The sequence below is a fragment of the Hemiscyllium ocellatum genome, chromosome 15 (genome assembly GCF_020745735.1).
Source record: "Hemiscyllium ocellatum isolate sHemOce1 chromosome 15, sHemOce1.pat.X.cur, whole genome shotgun sequence".
NCBI classification, from domain to species: Eukaryota; Metazoa; Chordata; class Chondrichthyes; order Orectolobiformes; family Hemiscylliidae; genus Hemiscyllium; species Hemiscyllium ocellatum.
The window spans coordinates 41,876,608-41,889,644 of record NC_083415.1 but is presented as its reverse complement, the minus strand read 5'-3'; positions in this window follow the sequence as shown (position 1 = coordinate 41,889,644).

Below are 13,037 nucleotides of genomic sequence, written 5' to 3'. Positions count from 1 at the left end.
TGGCAGTGGTGGAGGAATTAGGAGAATGGGATGGAGTTCTTGCAGGATACTGGGTGGGAGGAGGTATAGTCCAGGTAGTTATGGGAGCCTGTAGGTTTGTAGTAGACGTCCGTCTGGAGGTTGTCGCTGAAGATGGAAATGCTGAGGTCAAGAAAGGATTGAGAGGTGTCCGAGATGGACCAAGCAAATTTGAGGGCGGGGTGGAAGTTGTGGGCAAAGTCGATGAACCTGCCCAGTTCAGACTGGGTGCAAGACGCTGCACCGATGCAGTCATCGATGTAACGGTGGAAGAGTTGGGATACAGTGCCTGTGTAGGTGCTGAAGAGAGATTGTGTTGCTGGTTAAAGCACAGCAGGTCAGGCAGCATCCAAGGAACAGGAAATTCCTTCATCAGGAAGGGCTCTGGCCCGAAACGTTGAATTTCCTGTTCCTTGGATGCTGCCTGACCTGCTGTGCTTTAACCAGCAACACATTTTCAGCTCTGATCTCCAGCATCTGCAGACCTCACTTTTTGCTGAAGAGAGATTGTTCAATATAGCCGACAAAGAGACAGGCGTAACTGGGGCCATTCACTCATGGTCATCCCAGATGTCCACCTATTTTGAACAATGTGCCTTTCTGCCCTTCACCATCCAGACAGCCTTCTGCTGCAGTACCTCCATTTCCCACTCCACCACTCTAAACCTCTCCTCACAACGCAATAAAGACAGAGTCCCCTTGTCCTCATTTCTGCCAACTCCAGAGGGACCCCATCATCAAGAACATTTTCCCCTCCCCACTCCTCTCTGGCTTTCACAAAGACCGTTCCCTCCAACAGTCCTTGGTTCACACCACCCCCACCACCAAAACCCCTAGGTACCTTCCCCTGCAGCCAGAAAAGATGCAAAACTTGCCAGTAAGCCACCCCCCCCGTCACCTCCATCCAGGGCTCCAAACAGTCCTTCCAGGTGAGATAAAGGTTCATCTGCCTCTCTCCCAACTTAGTTTACTGCATCAGGTGCTCCTGATATTGTCTTCTCTACATCAGGGAGACCAAACATAAACTCAGGGAACAGCTCACCAAGCATTGCAGCTGGGCCTGCAGGGGCTGACCAGACCTCCCAGTCACCAGCCATTTCAATCTGCCCACCGCTCCATTTCCGACATGATCATCCTTGGTCTCGTCCAAAACAAACTACAGATATTATTGGAGGAACAACACCTTATCTTCCACCTGGGCATTCTACAGCTCTGAAGGCTCAACATTGAGTTCTCCAATTTCAAATAAACCCACTCCCCATCCCCAACTTCCTTCCCAGCCCTTTCCGCTCCCTTGTATTGTTCCCTGCCACCAATCAGATTCATTCCTTCCATTGATTAACTAGGTTGTACCCTCTACCTGTCTTCACCTATCCCCACCATCACTCTGTCCCCACTTGCCCCTTTATCTGCAGCTCCCACCACACCCATCCCCAGTTCTGAAGAAGAGTTACACCTGAAACTTTGACTTCTGCAAATCTTAAAGCTTCCTGGCTTGCCTTCTGCCTGTCTACTTTGGATTCTATAATCTGCAGTTTTTCTAACTCTACCCAGGAAGACCATTTCCACTCCTGAACATCCCAGATGGCCTTCTACTTCAAGGACTGCAATTTCCTCTACCATGTGGTCGACAATGCCCTCAAGTGGATTTCCTCCACTTCCTGCACCTCTGCCCTTGAACCCCAGCCCTCCAAATGCAACAAGGTCAGAACCTCTCCCGGTCCTCACCGCACCAACTTCTGGATACAACACATCATCCTCCACCATTTCTGTCACCTACAGTCAGACCCCACCACCAGAAATATTTTCCTCCCCACTCCTTTCAGCATTCCGCACTCCGCACATACCATTCCCTCCGCAACTCCCTTGTTAGGTCCACAGCACCAACAACCCACCCTCCACTCCCAGCACCTTCCCCTGCCACTGCAAGAGGTGTAAAACCTGCGTCCACACCTCCCCTCTCACCTCCATCTATGGCCCAAAATTATCCTTCCACATCTAGCAAAGATTTTCCTGCACATCCAAACACCTCATCTACCCTGTCCATTGCTCTCAATGTGGAATGTTTCAGAGAACATCTCCGGGACACATGCATTAAACAACCCCAATGCTCTGTGGCCAAACACCTCAACTTCCCTCCCACTTCACCAAGGACATGCAAGTCCTGGGCCTCCTCTACTGCCAAATCCTAGCCACCTAATGACTGGAGGAAGAACACCTCATTTTCCGCCTTGAGACCCTCCCGCTTAAAGGAATCAATGTTGATGTCACCAGTTCCTTCATCTCCCCTTCCCACAACTTACCCCAGATCCAACCCTCCATCTCGGCAACCCCTCTCTACCTGTCCATCTTCCTTCCCACTATACACTCCACCCTCCAATCCGACCTATCATTATCACCACCCTCACCTTTATTCACCTATCGCATTCCTAGCTACCTTCTACCCCAGCCCCACTCCTTCCCATTTATTTCTCAGCCCCCTTGGGCCCACCCCACATTCCTGATGAAGAGCTTATCCACAAAATGTGGATTCTCCTGCTTCTATTTTCCCCCTGGATTACAAGTCCAGTGATATTACCATTATACCACCACCTCTGTAAATACAAAACAACTAGACAACAGCATCCGTCTCCCACGATATGACATGCACATAATTCAACACCATATTAATAATAACATAAGAGTGAATAATACTTTGAATTTTGCAGTGATGCTATAATAAATTGAAGGTAAAGCCTGAACCATCTCTTAAATGAAGCAGACTGTGTGAAAGTCACTGTGCTTCATTGGACTGTCTGGTGCCCTATTTTGGAGGCTTTAAACAATTTTTCACATAAAACATTCGGAAATAAGTGTTTCAAATTAAAGTTAGTTCACAGTTTTAAGATCCCTGGACCAAATTAAGCAGCTGCTGAGACAAAGGGTGCATTCAGTAGGTGAATTATTTTGATGAAAATAATGAACAAGGGTATAGGGGGGAAGCAGGAGATTGGCACTAGGTAAGGGATGCTTGTTTGATGAGCACATGCTTTCAGAATGAGCCGAATGTGTGCTTCTGTGTAATTTATTAATAAGCCGGGCAGTACACGTAATCCATGTCCAGGACACTACCTACTTCATTGAATTCTCACGAACTCCAATCAGACATTCATATCCATAGTGGGAGGAATATTTTGGGTCGGCTTCAGAGAATGCATTTTTAGGGGTTGTTTGGGGTGATGGCGAGAGCCAACTCATCGGGCTATCAGGCACTCATGGCTATAGGGTGAAATCAGAGGGAAAGCTGTGAACTTGGGGAGAGAGGAACTGAGCCAATCCGAAAAAAGACTGTGCGGCAAGGTCTGACTTTTTCACTCAAATATGAGTTTGCTATTTAACACTTACGCAGAGAGTATTTTAGAGAACGTTTTAAGGAGATAATTTTGGCTGCATTATGTTGTTCAATACGTGTATTCTATATAACAAACTGACTTTTTAATACACTGATCTCGTTACACCAGAATGTTCTGTCATTTCCACTTGCTGGGAGATTGGAGAATGGATATATGGGGAAAGATAGAGATGGTTATTTTCATTGCTTTTGCTAGTTAGCAATGGGACTGAAATTAACGACTCATTTTTGCTCACGTTTTGCCTGTTCTTGTGTTGTAAGGGATGTTACAGAACCTACGACTAAATTAGACCTTTGGAAGATTATGCAGTATTAATGGAGGGCGTACATTTTGCACATTCCAACCACTGCAACTCGGCATAAGGTAAAAAAGCAGCTGAACCAGCTCTCCTTTAAAGGAACCGCTGAAGGCAGCTTGGGAAGCATTTGAAAGGAGTTCTACAGCTTGCCCCAGGAGAAATCTTTCCAGCAGCTTGCAGTTCCTCTATCAACCTCCTCCCCTCCCCCAACTCCGCACTGCTTCCTCGCATCCATTCTTAAAACTCATCATCCGCCCTCTCCGAATTAAAATTTAACAGAGTGTTGGATAAGTATTTACGGCTAGCTGTGCAGAAATGAAATGATCCCAAACTATTAAATTAATTCGGACGTCCCAGCAAAGCAATCGGCTAGGCAGAACATTCACACGTCCCGCAAGGTATCTTGATATCTAAATGTTGTCTGTGATACTCAGTTCATGAAAGTGAGGATGCATTGTTTCATGTCCTGTTAATGAACACTGCTGGTTAATTCTGGCATGGCAGAAATGTAGAATTTGACAGATCATTGATCATTGCCACTGAACCCAAAAGTGTATCTAAAGTAAGTCTAAAATAGTTATCACATTTTACAAAATAGACAGGCAGGATGCTGGAAGAACACAGCAGGCCAGGCAGCATCGGGAGGTGCAGAAATCGACGGATTACACCCAAAACATCGACCTCTGCACCTCCCGATGCTGCCTGGCCTGCTGTGTTCTTCCAGCATCCTGCCTGTCTATTTTGGATTCCAGCATCTGTAATTTATTTGTTGTCCCCATCCCTTTTTACAAAACTGATACCAGATTCAAACTGGAGTAACCTAAGTGTAGTGTTGATGTCAAGCAAACTGCTTAAGATTGATTCTGTTAAGAGTATTTTAAAAGCTATAGACATAATTCACCTCAGCTGGCTGGACGGCTGCTAATGCAGGGATGCACAACACTGGTTGAGGTTGTCGTGAGGCGTTCTCCTTCTCAACCTTTCCCCTTGCCTGAACTGTGGTGCCCATTTAGGAGAAAGTGAGGACTGCAGATGCTGGAGATCAGAGTCCAGAGTGTGGTGCTGGAAAAGCACAGCAGGTCAGGCAACATCTGAGGAACAGGAGAATCCACGTTTAGGCAGGAGCCCTTCATCAGGAAGTTAAACCATCGCCAACTGCCTCTCTCTAATGAGAGAGCACTGTATGGTGACTTTTTTGAGGTCGGATAGTCAAGAGTCTTTTTTTTTCCCAAGGGTCGAAATGCCAAATACTAGTAGGGATAGGTTTAAAGTTGGGGGGGGGGGAAGTTTAAAGGAGACGTGCGAGGCATGTTTTTCTACAGAGGATGGTTGGTGCCTGGAAAGGTAGTAGAGGCAGAAACGATCGCAACATTTAAGAAGTATTCAGACAGACATGAACAGGGAAGGAACAGAGGGGTATGGGCCATTTGCAGGCAATTGAGATTAGTTTAGAATGGCATAATTGACACCGAAATGGTGGGTCGAAGGGCTTGTCCCTATGCTGTACTGTTCTATGTCCTTGTTTTATTACTGAAAAGGGACTTCGTTTAAGTGTATCAGGATTGGGGTGCATACATAAATGAGCAGCATGCACTTACTCCCTGTGTCAAACTGACCTTTGAGAACACAGCTGTGATTACTTGATTGTCTTGGTGACAGGTGTCTAGTTTGTAGAAACTACAAAATTGGCATGGATTACAAAACAGATTCAGCATGGAATCAATCAAAAATATTGCACTTAAAACTCCCAATATGATAATATCCCCAACAGAAAATAAGCTTTTAGCATTCATAAATAGATAAGAAGAAACAAATTTCTACCTGACAGCTCCTACTGTGTTTTCTTGTTTCAACATCTTCTACAGTTTTAGCCAGTTGTTACTGAGATGTCAGCGGGCCTGTATAAACAGTTTACCTATATATTAGTGTATTAAAATATTACCTCTGTGCACACTTTATTTCAGTTTTTCAATATAAAAATTCCTAAATTCACATTCATGATTGAATTTGCTCAGGGAAATTAGTCACACCTCTTCCCAATGGAGATGTTCCAGCACCAAGCATGGATGCAGCTTGTTATTGCAGTAAGACACCTTTAAATAGACAGTTTTAACCATAAACATGACCTGGTAATTTCAAATAAAACTTTTAAAATATTAAAAGGGGGCTGAATTGTATTGAATCATACAGCACAAAAGGAGAGCATTCGGCCTTTTGTGGTTTTGTGGACACTCTGAAAGTTACACTCAATTAGTTTCATGCCCCTGCCCTTGTCCCATTTACCTACTTTGTCTCTTTTACAAGTATATTGTTACTACTGAATGAGGAGTGATCGGGGCTCCCCTCTATTGTTGAACTCCCACTTATTCAGTTGCAGCAATGCTTTTTAACTTCTGTTTTAGCATATATCACACTTCAAATGTATGTCACTCTGCACAAATCAAAAAAGAGCCATGATTATTGACTTTCCTTTATCACAAGCACTGAATATTTCTTCTTGTATACTTCATCTTACATTGTGGTTAATGTTAAGAGGCCTGTAAACCACTTGCAGTAGTGAATTTCTTTCACTTATTATTTCTCATCTTCAAACATTACTGATCCTTCATCCTGATTGCTAGAACCAAGGTCATCTCTAACTATTGCATCAATGATATCCTTGATTAACCATACTATCGTTCCACCTATACCGAGCTTCATCATCTTCTTCATATTTAGGACCCGGCTCCTGTCATTCCTGGCATGTCTTCATAATGGTTATCAGTTCATATTTATTTAACTCAAAAGTGCTATCAATTTGTTTACTATATGAATGCTACATGCATTCAGATTCAGATATAGAGTCCTTACTTTTGGCTTTTTGTTCTTTCTCTAATATCTAATTTGGATTGGTGGTGTATTCTGAGGTTTATTTTCCTTATTCTTTCTGCCACTCTCTGACCTTCATTTCCGATAATTCTATTTGGCTCGCTTAACTCTTCCCTTCAATTTCCTACATCTGTCTCAGCTTGATTCCTTACTTCTTACTTGTTTAAAGCCCTTTCTACTGCCTTAGTTATGCAGTTCGCTAGAACACATATCCCAGCATGATTCAGATCAGACTATTCCAACAGTACAACTCCAAATTTCCCCAGTATTGATGCCAGTGCCTCTGCACTGTGAGATCCAAAAGGGTTAAGTTGTTCTGCTGACCTGCAAGAAATTGGATGCCCCAGCGGTAGGGTGATATCTTTCTCTGTCTTACAGGTAGAATGTAAAAAAAAATTACATTGTCATCTCCTATCAGAATCAATAAAAATATGGTAATTAAAAATCTGATTACACCCTGCAGTTTAAAAAAAAATTCACACCAGATGTTGCCATTAAGGAATGATCTAAATTACATTGTTTCTGTAAATGGTCAAGTCACTGCATTGTGTCTTGAGTGCCATGTGACTATGGGGGAGTGGCTGGGGTTGTCTTGTGGGTATTACTGACTGTGATGTAAAAAATTTGTATAAAGGAATAACTGGTCCCTTTGTTCAGAGATATCTCTTGACATGGCTTCACAAACATTGCAAAGTGTGTTTCTCTAAAGCTTGTACTTGCTTAATACATTTTGGCTGTTCACAGAAGTTGGAATATTGCAGTTGCATCAAGTGTGTAAGAATATCAATAAAAAGAACTTAACAAATGGAACCCACTTTTCCCGCACCTGTCTTTCAGCCACATATTTATTTAACTGTTCTTATGAGCCCTCTGCTAATTGCAACCCAGCTCAACGGCGCCGATCTCACCATTGTCTGCCAATACGCTATTAGAGTTTGTTAATCTTATCAATCACAAAACTAACTTACTTTTAATGACAATTTTGTTGTGTTTATTAAATGCTGATACCACTTACAAGTTAAAGTTATTTACTTTTAAAATTCATTTAGGGGATGTAGGCTTTCTTGGATGGTCAAACATGGTTGCCCATCTCTAACTGGCCTTAAAAACTTGGTGGTGGACTGCCTTCCTGAACCACTGAAATCCAAATGGTGGAGAAACACCATTTGGGTAAGTTTTGAGATAAGATCAATGGGAGAGGATTCTGGGATTTGGTAGCATTGAGAAGAGAGACTTGTGTTGCAAACATTGGTGATGATGCTGGGATTAGGATATAATTGAAGTGTGATTTTTGGGATTTGTGATTATTGAGGGAGAATTCCTGGATCTGGAAGTGGGTGTCAAGATTCAGCCTAATTTAACAGCACAGTGACTTTGTGGTTAGTACTAATCCTCACAGCACCAAGGATCTTGGTTCACATATGTTTTTGACAAGGGGCTGAATCCACTACTTTTCATCATTTATATAAATGATTTGGATGTGGGCATAAGAGGTATCGTTAGTAAGTTTGTAGATGACACCAAAATTGGAGGTATAGTGGATAGTGAAGAAAGTTACCTCAGATTACAACGGGATCTTGACCAGATGGGCCAATGGGCTGAGAAGTGGCAGATGGAATTTAATTCAGATAAATGTGAGGTGCTGCATTTTGGGAAAGCAAATCTTAGCAGGACTTATACATTTAATGATAAGGTCCGAGGGAGTGTTGCTGAACAAAGAGACCTTAGAGTGCAGGTTCATACATCCTTGAAAGTGGAGTCGCAGGTAGATAGGATAGTGAAGAGGGCATTTGGTATGCTTTCCTTTATTGATCAGAGTATTGAGCACAGGCGTTGGGGGGTCAAGTTGCAGCTGTACAGGACATTGATTAGGCCACTGTTGGAATATTGCGTGCAATTCGGGTTTCCTTCCTATTGGAAGGATGTTGTGAAACTTGAAAGTGTGCAGAAAAGATTCAGAAGGATGTTGCTAGGGTTGGAGGATTTCAGCTTTGGGGAGAATTTGAATAGGTTAGGGCTGTTTTCCCTGGAGTGTCGAAGGCTGAAGGGTGACCTGATAGAGGTTTATAAAATCATGAGGGGTATGGATAGGATAAATAGACGAAGTCTTTTCCCTGGGGTGGGGGAGTCCAGAACTAGAGGGCATAGGTTTAGGGTGAGAGGGGAAAGATATAAAAGAGAACTAAGGGACAACTTTTTCATGCAGAGGGTGGTACGTGTATGGAATGAGCTGCCAGAGGAAGTGGTGGAGGTTAGTACAATTGCAACATTTAAAAGGTATCTGGATGGGTATATGAATAGGAAGGGTTTGGAGGGATATGGGCCAGATGCTGGCAGGTGGGACCAGATTAGTTTGAAATATCTGGTCGACATGGACAAGTTGGACTGAAGATCTGTTTCCATGCTGTACATCTCTATGACAGCATTATGGCTGTACATAGGAAAGATTTTCCTGGGAATGCATCCATGGAAGTTATTTGGGTTGAACTCAGAACTAAGAAAGGGACAATCACCTTATTGAGATTGCATTATAGATGCCCCAATACTCAGCACGAAACTGAGAACAGATTTGTGAGGAGATCTCAGTTATCTGTAAAAGTAATGCGGTGGTTAAGGTAGGGAATTTTAACTTTCTAAATATATATTGGGACTGCCATAGAATTAAGGATTTAGATGGAGAGGTCTTTGTTAATTGTGTACAATGGAACTTTGGAAAAAAAAGTCGAAACAACAGCAGTTTTAAAAGGAAGAAGAACAGACAAAGGAAGCACATGCTGAGGTCACTGCAGAAGAGAAAGAGAGAGAGAGAAAGAAAGAAAACTGACATCACAGTGAATCTGCACAATTACTGCCTTTGCTGTTTGAATTCATATATCGCTGGATATCAGAGTGCCTCTGGGAAAATTAACAAACAGTGAAATTCACAACTTATCTTGGAGGGACTGTTTGGGCGAAGTCACAACACAGAAATAGAGACGAGTATAGTTTGAAGTGTGAACTACAGAACTTTTGCAGTAGTGAGTAGAGTGGGTTCTTTATTGATATGTTTTTGGAGATATGTCTCTTGATTAAATTTAAAATATAATATATAACTATTATTTTACCTGGAGCAGCGTTTTGTAGAGGAGTAAGATGATGTTAATTTCTGATTGTGAAGGAGCAAAATCAGCCTTTAGTAGAGTGATATGTGCTTCTTGTCAGAGTCACACAGATGAGTTAACTCCAGGAAAGGTAAGAGAGGTAGTCAGCTAGGGCAGGAGTCTTCTGTGGATATCCCCATTTCAAACAAGTATGCTGTTTTGGAAAATGGAGAGGGTGTTCAATTCACAGGGGAATGTAGCACGAACAACGCCAAGTTTCTGGTATTGAGACTGGCTCTAATGTAATGAGGGGTTTGTCAGGTTTCAAGAGATCAATTGTGTTAGGGGACTCGCTAGTCGAGGTACAGACAGACGTTTCTGTGGCCAGCAGCAAAAAATCAGAATGGTGTGTTACTTCCCTGGTGCCAGGATCAAGGATGTCTCAGAGAGAGTGCAGAATGTTTAAAGGGGGAGAGAGGCCAGAAAGAGGTCATAGTCCACATTGGAACCAACGACATAGGAAGGGAAAAGGTTGAGATTCTGAAGGGAGATTACAGAGAGTTAGGCAGCAATTTAAAAAGGAGGTCCTTGAGAATAGTAATATCTGGATTACTCCTGGCGCTACGAACTAGTGTAGACAAGAATAGGAGAATAGAGCAGATGAATGCATGGCTGAGGAGCTGGTGTATGGGCGAAGGATTCACATTTTTGGATTATTGGAATCTCTTTTGGGTAGAAGTGACCTGTACAAGAAGGACAAATTGCACCTAAATTAGAAAGGGACTAATATTCTGGCAGGAAGATTTACTACAGCTGCTTGGGAGGATTTAAACGAGTAAGGGGGGAGGGGGAAGGGAGATAGTGAGGATAGAGATCAATTTTAGACTGATACAGTTGAGAACAGAAGCGAGTCAAATAGTCGGGCAGGCAGCGACAAGGTAGGTCTAATAAATTAAACTGCATTTATTTCAATGCAAGGGGCCTAACTTGGAAGGCAGATGAACTCAGGGCATGGTTCGGAACATGGGACTGGGATATCATAGCAATTACAGAAACATGGCTCAGGGATGGGCAGGACTGGCAGCTTAGTGTCCCAGGATACAAATGCTACAGGAAGGATAGAAAGTGAGGCAAGAGAGGAGGAGGAGTGGCATTTTTGATGAGGAATAGCATTACAGCTGTACTGAGGAAGGATATTCCCGGAAATACATCCAGGGAAGTTATTTGAGTGGAACTGAGAAATAAGAAAGGAATGACAACCTTATTGGGATTGTATTACAGACCCCTTAATAGTCAGAGGGAAATTGAGAAACAAATTTTGTAAGGAGATCTCAGCTATCTGTAAGAATAATAGAGTGGTTATGGTAGGGGATTTTAACTTTCCAAACATAGACTGGGACTACCATAGTGTTAAGGGTTTAGATGGAGAGGAATTTGTTAAGTGTGTACAAGAAAATTTGCTGATTCGGTATGTGGATGTACCTACTAGAGAAGGTGCAAAGCTTGACCTACTCTTGGGAAATAAGGCAGGGCAGGTGACTGAGGTGTCAGTGGGGGGGGGGGGCACATTGGAGCCAACAACTATAATTCAAGTAGTTTTAAAATAGTGATGGAAAAGGATAGACCAGATCTTAAAGTTGAAGTTCTAAATTGGAGAAACGCCAATTTTGATGGTATTAGGCAAGAACTTTCAAAAGCTAGTTGGGTCAGATGTTCGCAGGTAAAGGGAGGCTGGAAAATGGGAAGCCTTCAGAAATGAGATAATGAGAATTCAGAGAAAGTATATTCCTGTTAGGGTGAAAGGAAAGGTGAGTAGGTATAAGGAACGCTGGATGACTAAAGAAATTGAGGGTTTGAGTAAGAAAAAGAAGGAAACATATTTAAGGTTTCGACAGGAGAGATCGAGTGAATCCTTACAAAAGTATAAAGGCAGTAGGAGTATACTTAAGAGGGAAATCAGGAGGGTAAAAAGGGGACATGAGATAGCTTTGGCAAATAGTATTAAGGAGAATCCAAGGGGGTTTTACAAATACGTTAAGGACAAAAGAGTAACGAGGGAGAAAATAGGGCCCTTCAAAGATCAACTAGGAGAAAGTGAGGACTGCAGATGCTGGGGATCAGAGCTTAAAAATGTGTTGCTGAAAAAGCGCAGCAGGTCAGGCAGCATCAAAGGAGAAGGAGAATTGACGTTTCGGGCATAAGCCCTTCTTCAGGAATGAGGAGGGTGTGCCAAGCAGGCTAAGATAAAAGGTAGGGAGGAGGGACTTGGGGGAGGGGCATTGGGAATGTGATAGGTGGAAGGAGGTTAAGATGAGGGTGATAGGCCGGAGAGGGGGTGGGGGCGGAGAGGTCGGGAAGAAGATTGCAGGTCAAGAAGGCGGTGCTGAGTCTGAGGGTTGGGACTGAGAAAAGGTGGGGGGAGGGGAAATGAGGAAGCTGGAGAAATCTGCATTCATCCCTTGGGGTTGGAGGGTTCCTAGGCAGAAGATGAGTCGCTCTTCCTCCAGGCGTTGTGTTGCCATGGTCTGGCGATGGAGGACGCCAAGGATCTGCGGAGTGGGAGGGGGAATTAAAGTGTTCAGCCACGGGGCAGTTGGGTTGGTTAGTGCGGGTGTCCTAGAGGTGTTCTCTGAAATGTTCCGCAAGTAGGCAGCCTGTCTCCCCAATAAAGAGGAGGCCACATCGGGTGCAGCGGATGCAGTAAATGATGTGTGTGGAGGTGCAGGTGAATTTCTGATGGATATTGAAGGATCCCTTGGGGCCTTGGAGAGAAGTCGGGGGGAGGTGTGGGCGCAAGTTTTGCATTTTTTGCGGTTGCAGGGGAAGGTGTCGGGAGTGGAGGTTGGGCTTGTGGAGGGATGTGGATCTGACAAAGGAGTCGCGGAGGGAGTGGTCTTTCCGGAACACTGATAGGGGTGGGGAGGGAAATATATCCTTGGTGGTGGGGTCCATTTGGAGGTGGAGGAAATGACGAAGGACAGACTAGATCTAAAAGTTGAAGTTCTATATTGGGGGAAGGCCAATTTTGATGTTTTTAGGCAAGAACTTTCAAAAGTTGATTGGGGGCAGATATCATAGGTAACGGGACGACTAGAAAATGGGAAGCCTTTAAAAACGAGGCAACAAGAGCCTAGAGACAGTATATTCCTGTTGGGGTGAAAGGCAAGGCTGGTAGGTGTAGGGAATGCTGGGTGACTAGAGAAATTGAGGTTTTGGTTAAGGAAAAGAAGGAAGCATATGTCAGGTACAGACAACAGAAATCGTGTGATTCCGTGTAAGAGTATAAAGGCATTAGAAGTATATTTAAGACGGAAATCAGGAGGATAAAAAGGGAACATGAGAAGGCTTTGGCAAACAGGGTCAAGGAGAATCCAAACAAAT